Source organism: Etheostoma spectabile, unplaced genomic scaffold, assembly GCF_008692095.1.
Source record: "Etheostoma spectabile isolate EspeVRDwgs_2016 unplaced genomic scaffold, UIUC_Espe_1.0 scaffold00570063, whole genome shotgun sequence".
Lineage (NCBI taxonomy): Eukaryota > Metazoa > Chordata > Actinopteri > Perciformes > Percidae > Etheostoma > Etheostoma spectabile.
Genome location: NW_022605507.1, coordinates 1 through 20,677, shown reverse-complemented (window position 1 = coordinate 20,677; position 20,677 = coordinate 1). Strand labels below are relative to the sequence as shown.

General features: G+C 38.7%; 1 long non-coding RNA gene and 1 pseudogene across 1 annotated transcript; one reads left to right on the top strand and one right to left on the bottom strand.

Annotated features, from left to right (window-relative positions):
* The first annotated feature begins 806 nt into the window (after positions 1-806).
* LOC116685591 (uncharacterized) lies at positions 807-4,423 on the top strand. Its single transcript, XR_004330987.1, has 3 exons — positions 807-830; positions 1,730-1,819; positions 4,043-4,423. It is a non-coding gene; the product is annotated as an uncharacterized LOC116685591 (long non-coding RNA).
* An 11,324-nt stretch (positions 4,424-15,747) lies between these two features.
* On the bottom strand, positions 15,748-19,635 carry LOC116685590 (mediator of RNA polymerase II transcription subunit 8-like; annotated as a pseudogene).
* Between the last annotated feature and the right edge of the window lie 1,042 nt (positions 19,636-20,677).

Genomic DNA, 20,677 nt, shown 5'->3' with positions numbered 1-20,677 from the left:
ATAAAAAAAAGAATATTGATAGCCTTATCTTTTAAAGCTACAGTTTTTATTTTGAGAAACGTACCGTGTTAGCAGGGTCAGAACAGACAAACATGTTGAGCCTAGCATAGAGTCTGGGAAGCTGATGCAAGCAACTAACTTAGGTCTATAAAAAGGTGAATACATATACTCTTAACTACTTGTCAATCTGTCGTATTCCTAATTAACCATGTAGTCCTCAAATAAATTCAAAGTCCCATGAGTTGGTCGGAAGGTTCATTTGGTACATTGGACCAGAGCTAAGCTAACAACCCCAAGTGTTTGCACTAAGCTAAGCTCAACGCATCCTGAGACTTTCTTCTAAATGACCTCTGAAATAAAATTATATTGATCATTGGACTACTTTTTAAATTTTATTTTCATTCTTACTAACCTATAACCTCTTATGAGCACTAATGTACACATTACTTGCTTATTCATATGTTGGAGGTAAAGGCTATACTAATTTGACACAAACTTCTTCGGTTACAGCTGTACTCTCTGTCCTGTTGTCCGTGTGTCCATTAGTTTTCCTCTATGGCTCCCATTCCTTGCATTTACAGAGCCTGACTGGCTGCTAGCTACCTCTGCATGCTGCTCATCCAGGCTGCTGCCTGGACTCGCTAACTTGCTTTCCCCTCTTGCACTCTGTCTCTCTGTGATGCGACTGCTCTGCTCCTCCTCTCTCCTTTCAGGTTCTGCTGGGCTCTTTTAACATGGTCAAACTCCGGGGACTTGTTCATGAGTGTGCAGTCTCTCAATGGGGACTCGTACCAGGGGGCAGGTCAGTGGGAGCCAACGTGCAGTCACAGGTAGGCCGAGAGCTGCACAGCAGACAGGGGCAGACCCACCTCACTTCCCAAATAACACATTTTGACATGTCAGCACAGGTGTAACTATTATCATTAATAGACTAATGTCATATCCAAATATTGTATGACTTAACTAGAAATGCTAGTTATAAAGTGATATACCTGTTTCTTCTAGCATTTGGTTTTACTTGTTAACAAACTGCTACAATCTAACACATAGATCAAATGTAGCCTCCTTACTGAAATATGGGCGTACTTCAAGGGCCAGCAATGGTGATAACCATCTTGGAACAGTGCGTGAGCAATCCCAACTCGGAATAATGGCAGCTTTTCTTGTTTTCTTCCATTCTAACATGCGCAGAATGCAGAATTTACTTAACATTTCATTTTGCTCTTGAAAATATTTTGCTAACTAAATATTTTACGCCTTGCATGCATGAAAGCCCTCTTGTATGTGTTTACTCTGTTCATGCATAGCACATGCAGCATAGTACTGTACATTTAACAAAGGGGAACTAACCCAACAGTTTACAGTTTACTTGGACCTAAATGGAACAAGCCATAATTAATGTTATTATTTATACCTAGTGTTCATGCTATGGCAAGTTTAAATTTCTGTTGTGTAAAAAATGACCACATTGTACTGGCTCCAATATAGAGCTTCTTCACAGTTCCAAGGACAGAATATTTTGAATAGGTTTTATTTAAACAAACAAAAAGATTTTTTTTTTAACCTAAATTTCCTTTAGTTTTGATTGGACCTAATTGTCTCCAAGGATATACTTGCAGCAGTGTACTCTTGTTGTCTCTTTCATCATCTTGTCATCCCTTGCTCTTTTCTCTTGCTTACACTGAGTGGACTCTGACCTTGCTATGTTTGTTGTTTTGGGAATGTTCAGGTGGATACCCTTCGCCATGTTATCAGTCAGACAGGAGGATACAGTGAAGGACTCACAGCCAACCAGATGTACAGTCCGCAGGGCATCAATGTAAGGATTTTTTTTTTTTTTTTCTCTCCCCACAATTATTTCAAAGCCATAGGGCTCAGAATGCCACTCAGTAGGACTTGTCTCTATTCCATGGTTACCTAGTTGATTGCTTCCGTATCGCTTGCGCCACGGGCAGCACGCGGTGCCCAACTACACACAGCGTGTGTCAGCCCACACATGCAGAGCTGCCGTCTGAGCCTGTCATGTTGGATCAGGTATGGTGTAGCACCTGCAAGCCACGTACAGTCAGCCGTGAGCGAACTGCACAAACAGGTGACACCCTCCTGCACTGGACTTCATATCCCTAAAACCACCTGACTTGTGATTAGCAGCCCAGAGCCAGAAGCTCCCATAAAATCTTCTTAAGAACGGCGCTGTCTTGTTGCTAAAAATAAACACTACCCACTGACCACTGGCAACAACTCATCCATGTGCCATAGGGGTGTGTTCCCCTCATGTTGTTCTTATTTTGCAGCAGTTCAAGTAGAAGTGGGGGTTGTGAAGAAGGGGTTGGGGGTTTGCTTGCTGGCGGCTGCAAAGAGTAGGGAATTCACAGCGACAAGCTGTGTCGTAAAGGGGAAATCGATAAGACAGACACAAGGAGAGCAGAGTGTGGACTTGGGACAGCAATCCAAGCGCATTGCTCAGATCATGTTCCTGCCCACACTAAGCCCTGACAGCGAGCCGCGCTGAGAGGACGAGGACGGTCACAGCCGCGGCTGGGTTCCTCCACTGTCGTTGTCGTGCCTCAGTGGCCAATATGATAATCAGATGAAATGTCTCCCATATAAAAACATGTATGTTTATTCAAATAGGCTTGCTGGCTGCTTCGAGTGCATCCCACAGCCAGCTGTGCTAACCCTGCGAGGCTGCTAATGTATTCAGCCCTGTTCTTTTTCAGTCCTTTGACCTCAAAAATATGGTTCTCCTTGGACGCCTGCTTGCTCTACCCCATCTTACACTGCCACAGTATGCTGTTATTCATTTTTAAACCATATAAAGAAGTCCTGCATGCATAATGTAAGAGCGGGATATCTGTCTGCCAGCTGTTTGCCTGTGATTTATGTAGTTAAGGCAAGTTAACCAAATTTTGACTCTCCACTCGCCACTGCCCTGCCTGTAAATATGAGCTCCTCGGTTTGTTTGATAAAACCAATTTTTCTAAGTGGTAGTCTCTGTCAAAGTTTTAATGTTGTACTGTGAACGCTATATGTCATCAAGTTCTCAAAGCTTTTCTGGCCGTTTTAGGTCCCAAATTTAGAGCACAGATGGGCTCCAAATAAATTATACTAGAGAATATAAATTTTAAAGGGTTTATTTCACCTTTGTTTTTTACAACATAAAATATATATATATACGTATGTATTTCTAAAATGCCAGTACATAGCCTCGAAGTCTCCTACATGTTGGTCTCAACATCGGACCAGAGAAATTCTGTTGTATATGTGTTGTTTATTAGATACAGATACATATAGAGTTAAAGGAAATATCTATCTGAAATTTAAAAAAATATTGGATGATTACAACTGTAATTAGCCTACAATTTTGAAACAGGCAAAGAGCCATCCAAGTCAGACATTCTACAATCTGACCCCTCTACTTTTGATTACTGCCATCTGAAATAACAGGCTTTGAAATGAAAGGCTGTCGAGGACCATTTCCAGTTTCTGACGGCTTTAAACTTACTATTAATATCCGAAATGCTCTTTCACAGGCCTGTCTCTGGTAGTGATAGGCCATCATAGCTCTATCTTATGTTATGTTACTTCCTGCTGTCAGCATCATAATTAGTGCATATGATGTTGATTATACTTGTTTTTTGACTGAAGCTGTACAGGATTTTGTCTTTGAACAAAACATTTCTGTGTATTTTTTTTCATTATAAGATTTGAGTGTGCGGGGAGAGAAACTAGTTCACTCTATTTTGCGCTTGGGCGAAAACATGATTTTCTATTTGTTATGTCAGTCTTATTTGGAAATAGTAGCTGTAATTTAAGATTTTTTCTTCAATCCAGGGGCAATTTGGCTTAAGGCTATATGTGACTGTGTGTAGCTGAAAATATCCCAGAATTCCATGTTGTGCTCATACACTACCTTGCCCTCAGGCCTTTAATTTGTTGTACCTCACTGTGTTTGACCTAGCTGCATTGAGTAATGAATATGAAAGTAACACCCCACACCCCCCCCCCCCCCCCCAACTGTTTCTTTCCTTTTTTCTCTCAGGCAAACGGTGGCTGGCAGGATGCTCCGACCCCCCTCATCAGTGACTTCGCCCACAGAAGGACCCGGAAGCGTTCACTCTGACACCTCCAACTGATCCTCAACCCCCCGTCACTCCTCGTTCCTCTGCTTCCAACTTCTTCCACCACTGCACACCCAAACCACATTTCCCAAAACCCCACGTGCCTACTGTATGTAGTCACATGGCAGGACACAGTTGGGATGAGGGATGACATTTACGGACAAATACTTAACTTTTCCTATCTGACTACTGCAGCACCGTTAGCAGCCTGCATAAGGGACTCACATCCACACTTTGTACAGTTTCCACTCAATGTCCATGTTGCCTCTTTGTATTTCTCTTACATTATATTCACTCAGTCAGTAGGCACACAGTTAGCAGCATAATGCCCCAAGTCTTGTAAATTTAAATGCTTCCACACTAACTCTATTTACGACATAACAACAGAGAAAACAGAATTTCAAATGCTTCGGTTTTACAATTTTTTATAATTATTGGAATTTCATTGTACAACACATCATGCCCTGTCGTAAGACTCTGTGTTCACACATTATGTCTATCTATAGTGCCAAAGTTCAACCCTGGAGGAATTTTGATAATGTTTTTTTATGATGTCCTTCTATTTTAATGCCATACATGTAAAGTTTATTATGATTTCGTCCATTCATATTAGTCAGTTAATATCAAGTAGTCAGCCTCGATATATAAATTTTGATTCAGAACTTCTACAACGACATACAAGGCATTATATATTTTATTATGCAGTACAGTAATGCAAAAATTTCACAGTTTTCTACGCAAGCAAGAGTTCATCTTCAGAACAATTGACCTGAAACACTAAATCAATGACAACATTAGCCGCAATTATGGCACGTCAATATGTATTAAAGCACAATAACACTTAATGATTGAACTCAAAGCTAACATTTGTAAATGTTGAAGAAAAACAATTTCATGATTTTACAACTATAGGAGTCATATAAGAAAGAGAGTGTACATGATCACATATGTGTCAGTCAGTGTGTCAGTGAGATCAGTAAAGCCAAATACTGCTGATAACTAAATCCAAAAGAAAATTGTAATTCAGATTTTTAGGTACCATGTTGTTGGGAACACATTGCATGTATTTTCTCTGAAATTCCGTTTCTTTCGCGGAATATATTTGTGTGATAATCCTGAGAGTGTGACGGGACATTTGAGCACAGATTACAGAGAATTATAAATTAGATGCTTAAATTAAATAATTCTTCAGATGATAAGAATTTTCTTTTTTTTTTCCTTTTATATATATTGGTGGGAGAGCAAAACAATATTGTGTGTGCTTAAAATGTCCCATTGAATGCTTGGATTGTAACATAATATAATCTATATACAGTCAGTGCTGAAAGAATTTACTTATCCCTTAACTCCTGTTCTCTGATAACATTAGGCAGAATCTTTGAAAGAGAACCAGTGTTTGAATTCTCAGTATTCAAGAGTCCCATCACTTCTTTTTTTTTAAATAAATAAAACATCACGTCCATCCACACAAACCAATCCAAAATGGAAAATTAAATCTGTGACCTTTGTTGTATGTACAGTATAGTATGTGTCCAACATGTATACATGATTAGAATAGTCCTCATGAGATATCAGCATTTACATACTTTGATACCAAAAAAATGCAGATTTGTATCCTCTACATTGGGATCAGCTTTATTGACATTTTCTTTTTCCTCTTCTTGTAGGATTTATTATCTACGGTACTAGTGAGCATCTGATAATGCTCTAGTACTCTGTATTCAAAACCAAAAATGCAGTTGGAATACAGTAATGTTTATATAAATTTGAACGGAAATGAATACCCTGATGGCACACAAATCCAGATATTATCTGGATATATTTTTGTCTCCATTTGTGAATAACTGTAACGGATATATTTTGCCTTGCTACAGGGCTGTTTCTTTTGGCTATGCCATTATATGTGAATTACCCCAAGATGCTCTATATACAGTCAGTAGATATGCACATTTACTCTTTTTTTGCATCTTTGATTTACACTGTAGCCATTTTAACGCAGCCTGTGAGTTCCTGTTGGATTTAAGGTGAAGTCCTTGTTATTTTGTGCTCAAACGATCGAACTACCAGCCTGTCTCCAAGATGGCTACTGTCTGAATGAAGGTGAGGTGAAAAGTTAGTGTGAACATTACCTCTGGCATTGTTTTCAGCTTAACTGAACCCTTATAGAAAACAAATTTGGTCCTGAAATACCAATCAGTCACAATACAGCCTGAAAACCACAGGATTTTTTAACAGTTTATCAGTGTGTTTGTATTTATTACACATGTATGAAATCATGGTTGTTTCAGAGCTATTGTCTCGAGGTCAACCGCGGCATGATTAAACCGAACAAACTAATTTGAATTATTCAGAGGGCGGCTCCTCCTCGACTTACCTGTTCAGTATTACAGTCTAGGGGCTGAGCACCATTGTGATACATCCTGCCTCAGTCGTGTCTTCTGAATCATTGGAGTGAATTGACAACACCGGCCATGCAAGGCAAACACAAGGATTGTTTTTGCAACCCTTAAAAAACAGCTTAACCCTACTTTTTACATTGCCTGTCAAATATTATCGAAGCTTCATGTAATGATGCTTTTTAGTTTTTGAATCTAAAAGGAAAAGAGACATGAAAAGAAAAATGAACGATTTTGTAAACATAAAATGTTTTATTTGTTGCATGTCTTTTTTTTCTCAATAAAATAACGTACTGCAGTGTTTTGAATGTTGATTTCTTTTTATAAGGATTTCAGAGTGAAATTGTAAAGCCTTTTTCTTGACAGTTTTAACTTTTAGGTCTCTGCGTATGTAAAAAGGTATTGAATGAAAAAACTATTGTCTTTTTAATTCAAATTCAGAACCTGTTTTCTGTGGAGAAAAATAGCTGAAAGGTGTAGGTTTTATGGTCTCTTAATTTGTACTGGCAATGCGGATCCCAAATAAATGGTTTTCTTTGTTGCATAAATTGCAGTTTTGTCATTTTTCATGTCAAGTTCCATGTGCTTTTATTACGTTTTACACAAATGTACCGCTGAATTTCATCTCAAACTTGCATGTGGTTTCTCTCCTCCAGGCTTTTGTAACAGGGTCAGGGTCAGGAGTCACTGTAGGATACAAGTTTACACGTTGTAGACTTGTCAGTCCAACACCTCTGGATAACATTGCACGTCTCACTTCCAACTATGCCACTGCATGCAGGCATTTTATCACCACTAACATAGCGCCAGAGCTTGACCGAGCTGCCCAAGGTGTGAAGGGGACATTTTCACAGTTTTCGAAGTGAGTGAAAGCTGTGCGCTCCAGACAGACAGACCCCACCCAACCCACCCCACCCCCACCATCCACATCCATGGAATGGTGAATGCGCGTTCCCTGAAAGAGCTGAAAACACTTATCTCTCTCTCCTCCAGATAAACTAGACAGGATTTTTGCTGCTGCTCCTCAATACAATCCGTCCCTGGAAAAAAAAGAAGAAAGGGTTGAAAAAATTAACTTGTGGATTAAGAAGAGGGCATCCAAAATCAAAGAGCGTGACAGAGACTGTGGGAGTGACATAATGTATGCAAACATGATCAAGTGTAATTACATGGAGAAGCCTCCTTGTTTCTATCAAGGGCCACTGTTTGAGGCATGAAAGGCAAGAAGTGCTGGACGTGTTTATATTATATGTTCTTTAAAACCAAAAGTCATTGTGAGGCTAATTCTATTCTGCCATTACATTGTGAAAAGGTGTAAATCCCATTCCGAGAAAATCTGTGTATGTTTTCTTGAATTTGTGATTCCTTTAACAAAAGACTGGATAACATGATACACTGTGACAAATGCAGTGTAGGTTTTTAAGAAGACTACACTGTGGTTGTTCTAAATCATTAAATTAGGGAGTGCCGGGATGAGGCCAAATATTATACCATGGGCAATTTTGGCCTTTTTGACAGGACAGATGAAAAATGAAAGGGGAGAGAGAAGGGGAACGAAGCAAAAGGCTGCAGGTTGGAGTCAAACCCGGACCCACTGCCTCAAGGAGCAAACCTCTATTATAAATGTGGGGTAAAATGTTTACAAGCCACAGTTAGGGAGTTAGAGTGGGGGTTAAGGCTTCATATGAAATGGGTATAAACCCATTTTAAAAGGAATAAAATTCAGATGGCAAGTGTTAGTGTTTTTGATCTAGCCTCTACAAGAAGTGCAAGTCATTCCCAGAACCCACTGATCTGTTGATTTGCAAGTCAAAAGATGCCCCGATGTCTTGGTTTAAACTGGGTAAATTTGGTTGAAATACTTGAAATACTACTAATGTTAATTCAGTGGAAACAACAATAACCTAGATGTCTAAAAAAAAAAGCATTAGTTTAGGTACATGCAGTTCAAATGTTTATTTGAGACTGCTTTGTCTAAATGAAAAATCTACACACAAAATAAATTGTGCTAGCTCTTTGATCTCTAAGAAAAAATATAAGTACCTTCATTCATTTCACCAAAGAGAAAATACACCTTTTTTACCAGATATATGTTGGCTGAAGTCTATTTAGCTGCTTCAGTATTTTTTGGGGTTCCTGTTATTAGTTCAGATGCTGGCTCGTTAAGGCTGATTCACACATATTATTGTAATATAATATATTCACACCCTCTTACCACATAGTTTGCTGCAGTGAACCACACTTTACAATTGACATCACACAGCTGCTTTGTTTTGGAATCTGTTTATTTGCTTGAACCTTAAATTGTTTAGATAAAGTGCACACATTTGACATTGTACACACATTTATATATATATATATATATATATATATATAATATATATATATATATATATATATATAATTGACAGAGACCTAAAATTCCCTCCAAGAGCAAGCATTGGGTGCCACAGTGCGAAGAAGAAAAAAAACAGGCAGAAACCTCCGACACTCTTGGCTCTTGGTGGGTGGCCATCTGCCTCAACCGGTTTGGGGGGGTGAGACAGAGAGAGACAGACAGAGATGATTAGAAGAAGCAGCTAAATTGGTAACATGCATTAAATGGGACATAAAGACACACAGATGAAAAGAGAAAGAAGTGTCATAGGAAATCCCCCAGCATTCTCAACTTAATCATTATTTCTTTTCTTTGAGTTACCATTTTTGTTGGAGGAGGTTTCCTTCCTGTAAGCAACAGGTGTGGCTGACGTAAAGATTTTTTTAAAGATATTTTTGGGGCATTTTTTCTCATTATCAGATTGCAACGGTGGATAGACAGGAAAGGTGGGAGAGAGATGGGGGATGATACGCAGCACCCAGGCCGCTGCAAAGGTCTCAGCCTACATGGGGCGCACGCTCCCTACTGGGTGAGCTAGAGGTCGCCCCGCCGACATAGATACGCGAGATATACTGTGACCTACTTTCCCCACCATCTTGGGACAGACATCTGACCTGTTTCTGACCATGACGACTCATAGAAAAATTGACAGACTTGTGTGCAACTTTTTGGTATCTTTTGATGTTCATACCAAAATGCCAAAACAACAACATTTGACACATGAAAAGGTGGGTTTACAAATGGAAAGGGCCCTAAGGTGGGTTATGCATTAACCAATCCTGAGACGCTTCCTTGTAGAGGATCCAGCTTAAATAGAGAGGAAAAGTGAAACATGTACGTCTGGGTTCTGTTTTAGAAGTAATCTTGTTTAAAATCCCATTTGCATTTCTACTACACTAGTAATTAGAACTTCAGCTATGGAAAAGGGCCTTCTCTACAGTATGTTGTGTGGCTTACATCAAGTGTTTGATAAGAACAATGATTGTTTTATTCAATAATTAATGTTTTAGCAGCCTTTAACAGACACTATTTTCCATAAGCCCTAAACGTTCATGGGCTTAGCATCACAGCCTGACAAAATATATAGTTAAAGCTAAAATTGGCTTCTTGTATAGAAAACACGCTCCACTTTCACCTCCCTCTGCTAAACTAACTCATTTCAAAGGATAATTGTTGTAATGTTAGACTATGGTGACGTTAATATAGGTCAGCATGCAAGAGTCCACTCCAGAAGCTTAGTGTTTTCTATCATCTGCTGGATACGGATTTTCCTCTTACACCACTTCCCCCCCCCACACTTGTTTTACTTGTTGCAAACTGCATCTGCGGCCAAAAACATTGATCTTCTCACCATATTCTGTTGAGTACCCAAAACAAATACCCTATTTATCTGTTGTCATTCCAATCTGCTGCAGCCAAAGACCCGCAAAATCAATGAAGTTGGAAAATTGTATCTCCAGGTCAGCTTTTAAGACCTCTATTATGGACATTCTTGCTGACACATGCAGCTGTTTAATGACCCACTAATATTCACTAACTTTATCTGTTGGCTGCTCACTGTTATCCCATTATATTTTGGTTTTGCCTTACCTGTTTGTCTTGCTGCTTGTTGCTATGCTATCTTGCCCTGTTGTTGTACTGCTGATGATTGTGTGCAAGACTGTAATAATTTACTGTATGTAATGTGTGTTTGTCACATGTTGTGGTGTTATGATTGTGTGTGAGTGGTGGATATGTTAGAAATGTTTGTGTGTGGTGTGCTGCTGTCTTTTTACCTTCTAATATTTCTCTTTTCAACCCCCATACAAACCAAGCAAGAGGAATTGCTTTTGCCAAGCCACTTGTAAATAACAATGTGTTCCTAATGGTTTGACTGGTTAAAAAAGGTTCAAATAAAAAAATAAAAAAGGAGATTTTGCATTGAGTTACAGAAGTAGTGAAACAGAGGCTAGTCCGGACATGAGGTCATGACCTTGGCTCTTTGATATATCAGTTTAAAGTTGCTATAATCAATGTTTTTATATTAACAACTGGGGATGACTAACTGTAATCTGTAAAGGGTATAGTGTATTTAAAGGTATAGTGATGAATCCACAGAGATTATCACAGCTATACAGCATTTTGTTATCTTTAAACTCATTGGTCTGGATTACAGCTGGCACCAGGAATTAGTGGAAACCAAATCTGAGATAAACGGAGAGTGAAATTTCCATTGGTCAAGTAAACAGAAACAGACTCCTAACAAATTCTAATGTTTCAACTCTATTTCAGAACTTAAAAATGTCGCAAATAGGCTATGTGCAAGATGCTTTATTGTGGCAAAGAGATAAATATTCATATCATATTCATATTCAGTTTTAGCAAAAACGCAAAAGCAGACAGACCTCTGATGTAAGGGAAGAAATCAAAGCAGTGGGTAGAAAGTAAATGCACTTCTGTCTTCTTTGACCTCAACCTCATTGTTTTGTACATGTCAGTCTTCTCATTCTTGGAGTTATTATCAGTCATACTCTACCAGACCACAATGCATGTGGCAAATAATGTGGGGCTCAGGGCTTACATTATATCAGTGACAATAACATGGCTCATAAGGCCTTACACACAATGCTTAATGTGCATCAATTATGTCAACGCCGCCTGCCAGCATGACTCACACACACAAACCAAGACTACACACGTGCCCTGAGGGAAGAGCTACTGAAGCAGACAATGCAAGGTCTGAGGTCACGACATAATAAAGAGGCTTTGTCTCAAGAAACCCCTCTGTGTTAATATGATAAAATAAGTCTTCTCTTTACTGATCGATCGTATATGAATCATGTTGCTCACAAAATAACTCTAAAGACAAAGGTTCTGGTCCAGTATTCAGTGGTGTGGGGTGTTTCAGTCAGTCAGTGTGCAGATTACAGATTTGGAAACAGTTCAGTTTGGCAAAGACTTGCTACTGGAAAGCCTAAGTTGGCATTGCTTATGCCACCCACAGATCTTTAATGAATTCCTCTGATCCAAACTTTCATAAAGAAGACATTTGAAAAGATTTCACAGATCAGTGTGCGTCATCGTAGCCTTTCAAGTTATTTCAACCGTGGAAAATTTGAATTAGAATCTGCAGTAAATGTAGGAATTTGGGGTGTGGGAGTTTAAGGCTGTAAAGTGGTTCTTTATATTTGACTAAAGCTTCCATAATAAGCAAGATGTGGACCTTATCACGTTCTTCATTAAACCTTTAAGACTGTGCCAGGAGCTACTCTTATTACAGAAAGGAGAAAGTTATCTCTCTCTCTCCAAAACATGAATCAAAAATGAAACAAAAATATGTTGTGCTAATGATTAAGGACATTCCGATACACTGCTGTTGCAATAATTATTGCACTCACATCTAACAACAAAAGAGGACCATTCATTGATCGTCAATTCTCATGTAGCTGTGAGCTAATTTGTTTTGAGTTTGCCTCTGTTTTTTATCTTCTTAAATGGTTTCCCTGCATTTTTGGACATTAAGTAATTTGACACATTTGGTCACTGTAGTGTGTCTGTCCCTTTAGTGGGAATCCTGTATTTTTATGAGATAGCAATACTGATTATGTTGTCAAGATGGATTTATGTCTCATAAGAAAACTGCCCAGTTCCCCCTGCTCTGTGTACCCTGCTATATATACTGTATATTGTAATTTAGCAGGCAGCTGTCCATATTGAGTATTCACATTATCCAGGATGTACAGCATGGTTTAGAGTCAGACTGAATGCACTGGCTGTGACTATACCATCCCACTGTAACACATACAAAATCTTGTTTTACGTATTCAAATTAATATTTAATCAATGTGCAAAAACCAAGGCAGTTTAAAGAAATCTGTTTTTGCCCCCAAAAGTGAAACAATGCTGACCTCTGATGGTCTGTGGGACTTCAGTGTGTCTTTTAGGAGGCAGAGAGCACTAACAACAGGAACGGTGAAGGGTTTGAAAGTTTGAAGGCTCTTAGTCAAACTATGTAACAATCTAGATAGGCCCCTATAGGTTAACCTTACTTTAGCCCTTTGAAGGCGGACTGTAAATTATTATTATTATCAAAGACCTTACATAAAATGTAAAAGAAACATTTACCTAAAAGGGCACTGAAAACGCATACTATTACAAAGAATTAGTTTTTTTTATGACTGACTGCTAAAGAATGGATTTTTACTGACAAATTTACATAAAAGAGGACTTATTGAACAATATAGGTAACACAGAAAGTAAGACAAATGCCTTCACGAGGAGAGGAAGACGACTACCAGACAATTCTGTCTGTGTCTCCTTTTTGTCATAAACCGTAAATTCTATAAAGCTACTCTGAGAGGGCTTTCATTTTTTGTATTGAATTTCTGCAGCAAAAGAAACAAAATGCAGCATCACTAAACCAACAAAAAAAAATATAAAGAGGATTCGAAGAAACTGCAGTGCAAAAACACAATCTATGATCATTACAATCACTGTTGCCTATTGTATAGGGAGCAGACCTGACACAAAAAGTGCAGTTTCTGTAATTCCATCTGATATTAGTGTTTGGTATATATTGTTCTATGTCTATATGACTAAATGTCCTGTTGGAAGAGAAGATGTATAAGTGTTTTGGAAGATTATGTTTGCATTGTTTTGGTAGTAATGTATTAGTGTATTATTGTATTTAGAAAATTTGTGTTGGAGTTTACAATGTTTGATTTTGAGCGTGAAATTGTTTTGTCAATGTTTTGTAGGGTGTTGGTGCGTTAAGAGTTTATGAAAGTTGTCAAAAGTATTGAAAATTGTCATCATAGCAATTGTGAAAAAAAAAAACTGTAATTTTACACCTAATAAAAGAATTACATTTACAATTTGTATTTAATTTAATTATTATATTAATTAACTTATTTAAAGGTATCTTAACTATGTAAGAACAGTCCATATATGAAATGGGAATTCCAAAGAGGTTTCCAGAAGAGCTGTAGACGGGATTATTCTTTTAACTATGCATATTGGCAGGCCTTCTTTGTTGGTGTTACTCATTATGATTTAAGATTTATTCACGGTCTTATTTATGTGGTATGATATCACTGAGGTGTTGAAGCATACACATTGATTTTTTTCAATCAAGGAAAAACTGGAAAAGGTGGTTAAATTTGCTTAAGCTGAGGCTATCTCACCAGCTAACCTTGGCATGCAGGAGTACAGTCACTGCACTTTGGTTTATCTTGGTTTTCTAGTTCTAAGTATTTGATCATGTAACAATTTTGTTTACCTTAGACGTTGATTATATCCTCCAATAGTAAGTATTCTTTAACGGCCACCTTAAGATGCAGTTGAAAGCTGCAGAAAAAGCTTAGTGGACCTTTTTGTTCATCAAAATTACCTCAGAATGGCCGTGAAATAAACAACTACCACACCACTGGAAAAAGAAAGAAAGAATGAATTTAATAAATAACATAATTTCAGCCTACTGACAACTTGCTCTAAAATAAATGATAAACTATAAAAAGGATATACATGCACTTCTTTCACTGTAATATTTGTACAATGGCATCCTGATTTCTCCTCCACTGATAATCATCAAAGCCTAAATGTTTCACAGCAGACATTCTATCATAGCAAGAAAAGCAGATATTTGCATTTTTATACATTGTGAAAATCAAATTGTGTGTAACCCAAGGGAACATCTTTTTATGTTTAATTCCAGTATGATTCTATTACCACAGCAATGCCACATAAAAAAAAAAAGACATGACTACTTTGATGGATAACTAAACTCATGTCTGTGTAAGGTTATTTTTTATAGAATAATGAATTAATCCTGTTCCTTTAGTTTGGCAAAAAAATCAGTTCAACCTCTGTTTTCTGAGGTTTGCAGAATGTTGCCCGTTAGGTCTTGTTTTTATAATTTAGGCCTCATTCGTGGACACAAGTGTGACCTTGTGCAGCTTTGAGCTGTCTCACCAGAGCATCTGACACCGGGTGGCTGACACAGCAAGACGTCTGCCTGTTTGGGGACAGAGGGTGTATGTAGGTCAGCCATGTGCCTGCATGCTGTGACAGCAGCATGGTCACTGTGTTGTACAGCAGGACAGGGATTAGTGGACAGAGAGAGCCAGCGTGGAGAGGCCCCCCTCACACGTCAGCACCGATACTTCCTCATTTGCCACGTTTAAACACTTTGACATTATCAGGCCACACAGAGCAACGTCCACCCTCATTATTCTCACCTTTGGTACTACAGCAAAATGGGCAAAGAGAAGAAAACGGCAGAAATACTGGATGGACATCAGATCATGGTGCGTGTCTGAAATGTTGGGATGGTCATTTGATGGGTGTCAAGACATGTAACACTAGTGATGTTTAATTACCACACGGTTACAGTTTTGACAACTTGAGTTGTAAACACCACCTGATTCTAAAAAATAAGCTACTGACTAAGCATGGCAACACAGTTTACTTATTTTGAATTTAAATTTGCAGATTACTTACTTTACTCAAGTACACAAACAAAATAAAAAAAAAGTTATGATTTAAACTTGTTCATTACGCAACCAGAAGTTCTTTTAAGAGATATTTTATTAAAAAGGGTGACTAGTACAGATTTAAGTACAAGCTATTTATAATAAATGATGACATACTGCCATCTAGTGGCTTAAACACTGAGGATCAGATGATGTATCAAAAATGAATAATGTCGTTTTAACGTTTTATGTTTGAGATTATTTTACACAAAGAATGTCAGTGAAACGGATTCAGATAGAGTGATACTTTCCAGAAGTTGGTCAAGTCTATGAAATAATGAGTTGATATAAGGTTGCAAAGATACTGTACGTATTAAAAGGCTGTCATTGCTGTAGGTGAGTCATCAAAAGGTAACAATGTGGCTTAACAAGTAAGAAAGGAGCTCATCGTTGTAAGGATGCATTGAACCGGATGCAGACTTGATGTTTGTCTTGATACTGCTTGGCATTTTTCCTGAGGAAGAAAAAAAATCAAAAGAATTACAGGTTCATTAGGTAACTTCCCTGCTCATGAACTATGGTCAAAGCCAAGTTTTACTTTAATTGGAGTTCACGAGCGGTCATCGCTAGCGACCCCCTTGGCTGTGATTAGATGTTTTCCTTGGGAAAGGAGGCAGAGGAAGGTGATTTTGTTCACAGATGATCTGATTTGTGTAGTACTGTCAGGATAACATTGACAGTGTGAGCAAAATTAATTCTTTTTTTTTATTTTTTTATAAAAGTTACCAACAATTGCTTTAATGCTTTGTCACATGTGCATTCAGAAATCTAAAGATTCAGTAAATATCAAGTGTATTTATTACTTATTAAATAGTTCCTTTGAAATATTAGGCTCATTCAAAAATGTCTCACCTCTCAAGAGGACAAGCGTGACAAAAAGCTGAGGTCAAGTCAGATACTTTTAAACAGCATCACCACTTTATAAAAGGAAGTCACAAACATTTGCCCTGACCCTGTTCATCATAAAAAAAAAAAAAATCTTTGATAGAGCTATTTATTGTCCAATACTGTTTAAAGTGTGTTGTGTGGAAGGTTATATTTTCTCAAAATTACGCACAAAGACAGGGAGCTGAAGAAACAGCAATGGCTTAACATCAGTACAAAAAAATCCAACACAAACAACAAAACTCAAAGCAGTCAGGTGAAATACTAACCCAGATCTCCAGGTCTCCTACCTACCTGGCTGCCCTTGCTGTTGTGGAGCCACAGGTCCACCCATACCTGCTTGTTGGCTTGAACCACCACCAATAGTGACCTGCTGTAAGGTTGGACCTCCACTCATCATGGCCCTTGCCCTGGATGCCCAGGGGCCACTGGACCTGGAGGCCTACATTTGGAAAGCCCCTTTCCAAATGCAACAGCTCCAACCAAGGCATTAGTATCAGCAGGGTTGAAAGATGGTTTGTTCTGTCGTCGTATTGCTGGGGAAGAAACATATTTCAACATATTAAATGTATAAATACAGTTGAGATGAATTACCTGGAGAGTGAAATTGCAACATACCTGCACTTTCTGCATCTCTCTCATCACGAGGGTTGTTAAGCTTCTCTAGCAGATTGGAACACAATTATTTAACGTCTGGATCTGTTTCTGTTGATAAAATATAACCGGGGACAATGGGTTGAAACAATGCAATATATAGCTACAGCAATAAGCAATGTAAGGCAAATGACTGTTGTACATTTACCAAAACAACAAAACTTAACAGCAGCAGCACAACTCTGGATACGTAAAGAAGGTTTGGGGGACTTTGATGATATACACAGAAGCATTTAATGAAATCCCGATCAAAGAGAATTAAGAGTAGCAAAACAGTTTAACAACAGTGTAGTTTCCTGTAGTGCCGCCCCAACCCTAAGTGTGTATTTCCAAGAGGAATATTTCTCCCGCTATTGCTATTGCTGTCACATTGGGTTATGCAAAGATATTGATGGCGCCCTAAAACATAATATTGCCTTTATCATGAAGGAGCCTTAACTACCTGAATCTCTTGAGATGCACATACATTCCTACTTGAACATAGGACAGGTTAGGTGTTGGGAGTCGGATCGAATAGATCTCATTGTCCCCTGACATGTGATCTAGGAGTAACCTGATGTTGCCCAAGTTTCCCCCTCTTGTCTCATCTTACCACAACATAGTGTTTCTGGAAATTCCACCACAAAAATGACTTTACATATTATTTTACATACGAGTAAAACATTTTTTTAAAAGACAAAGTAAAAAAAAAAATAGAGAAAGCACTCTCCCCAGCAGCCGCACTAAACAGCAGTCTGCAGACTTGTCTTGTGCCAAAGAAAGGGAGTAAGAGTCGCAGCGGTGAGACAATTAAACAACTTATGTCATAAGTTTATGTTCTACCACTCTGCAAAAGGCTATTAAAGACTATTAAACATCTGGGCACTCACTGTCAGCGGACTGTTTGGAAATGATGAACCGCTCCGCTCCGCTCTGCTGAAAATAATCCTAGTTTTATGCAATTTATTGGAAAACTTAGCATAAAGCACAGTGAGACAAAATTGATGTTGTTGGGTTTGTTTTTTTTTAAGTGTACGGCAAACATAGTCGGCGACCACTGACGACATGCTCCACCGTTATTCCAATCACATAATTTGCCCCGCCCTGGCTGTTAGTGACCCAGGTCGGTGGGCAATTCACATGAAATCGACCCTAGTCTAAATCTACCTTGATCAAACCCACCTGGCGACTGGGTCGCAAAGCCCAGAAAATCGAGGGGGGTTAACCCGTTCAAACACACAGTCAACCCTGGTATAACCCGAGTGAGCCATTGGTGTAAAGGGGGTATCCAACCTGTGCCACCTCGTGGCCACCTGGATTCGTGCCGCCTCTGCACTCAGCTGTTTTCCCTGCTCCTCCCTCTCTCGGATCAGGCTTGGTCCGCAAGTAGTCTGTACAATCTCATGGCTGAAGACTGGGCACGCTGCTCTGTGAGTTTCTGTGGGGGGGATCAATCAGAGGCCATGAACGGACAGGCCAGAGAGATTTGCTTTAAACATCAGAGAAGCAGAAACATCAGTCGGAGGCTCGATACTCACTCTCTAATGCTAAATCCTCACTCCTCGGTCTGGAGACAGAAGCAGTGGTATTATAACTTGGTTGCGAAAAAAGGTGTCTTCTCGTTCTTGAGCAGTTTATTGATAGTGTTTAGCTGACCAGATAAAAGAGCGAAGTTGTCCAAAACAGAGGGCCTGAATGACAAACACACACTCACAAAAAACTTACATAAAAGAATTGGGGTATTGGTGGAAAAACCTTGCACAGTAGTATGGGGACATTACACTGGGTTTTCACCGCTGCTATTTTCAACTGTTAACGGTTTGTTACCACCAAGAAATGTTCAGCACACGCAAAGTAAAATAAAAAAGCAGAGGCAGGTTCTCTGTAGATACAGACCCGTCACACACTTTTCGTGGGTCATAAGTTATGATTGAAAATGATTACTTTTGTAATAGTTGATACATTGATTTTGAGGAAAGATTACTTAACGCTAGCTACTAGCTAGCTATACCTTTAATAGAAAATGATACATAGCAACTATATAAGCGGATTTTCAACGGTACAAACTCCAATATTTAGCAACTCTTTGAAAATAAACCGCTTTACTACCAGGTTAATCGCTCATATTCATTTTCCAACTTATAAATGAAACTGTGAAGAGCGTTCTTGACGTGCGCTACCCGAGAAAAGAGAGACTCCACCGCCGCTTCTAACTGCTTCTCTTCTCGTTGCTATGGGAGATAAAAGAGAAAAGTTCTAGTTATGTGATAACCAAAAACGCCAAATGCACACCGAACACATCAAACTATCTCTACGACAGTATGTGTCAAATACCAAGTTTTAAAATTACTTTTAAGTAATTAAGTAGTTGAAGTTGAACGTTACATTAAGGTTGACCCATTGTAACAGTTAGGGTAAACTAGCTACGTTTACCTGAACGTGAACTGACCTAGCGTTAGCGTTAACATTTAGCCAACTTAGCTTTTGACAGAACGTTAACGTTAGTTACCTTATTTAGTAACTGCTGGCTCTACAAATAAGTAAATCAGAAGCACCATGTGCACAAGTAAAATACCTGTAAATAATATAAAAAGTATCAGAGGTAAATGGCAATACATGGGCAATAAAAAGACATTACCTGCATTGTTGAACTACAAACTACGACGGAGAATGAAATGGTCCAAATCAGTCAGGCAGAACCACTTCCGGTTCACGTTGTCTTTCTCCTATTTCTTTTTTTCTTCTTCCTCCTTAGAGATTTACGGCAGCCGACATCCGTAATGTTGCATTGCTGCCCCCTTCTGGGAACTAGCTAGCTAGTCCTTTACTGTAGCACCTTCTTCCAGTGAGTTTAACTAAAAGTTACCACCCAAATTGATCTCACTAATGACTGTGGCCATACTATTACCCAGATCCAATTGTCTGAGTTTGTGCAAATACCTTCCTCAGTGTAGTAGTCTAAGTCTTCACCCGATATTCAACAATGCTCAAAAATCTCCTATCCACTTACTATGGAAATAAATGCCAAAACCCTTTTTTTGTCCATGCAGATTCTCTGATTAGCGGCATCTCTTTCCTGGTCCAGCACCATTTCTTTTGTTTATCTTTGATATTTACTTTTATTCGTTTATTTTCTTTATACACTGTGCTGGCCCCACATGGTGATTTCCCTCGCAGTGCAGGCCCTTTGCTTGCTCTTCTTTTTCTTTGCAATCCTCAACACAGCTCCAACATCTTCTGACTCTTCTACATACTGTGGCAAGATGTCCACACACACCTGAAGCAAAAACACCTGAGATGAACTCTCTAAATATGACCTCACCCTGTAAGGGTACATTATTGAGATTGTCAAACAAAAACTATAGGGCACAGAACAAACACAGCATGAATTAGTGCAATGGAGCACCACTGTGAACTAGGCTGCAGAACGAGCAGAGCAACAATCAAATAACAAGAGACCAGAAGACACATACTGGTCCAGGGGAAAAAACAATGTCAGTTAAAAATAGGACAAATGTGAGATACAGAGATAGAGACAACATGTATTTTAAAAACAAGCTAGTTGTTGGCTGGTTAGCCAAAACTACATGTCAATGCTTCACCTTAAGCCCAGTAATGTTGCAGGCACTATAGAGTAAACTGACATGTCAACCACAAGAATCCACAGATAGAAACTACTGTTACTCGGGTTAACAACACAGATGTATGCAAGGATGCATTTGTAACAAAATATGTGGATCATTTGACTGAGCAAAA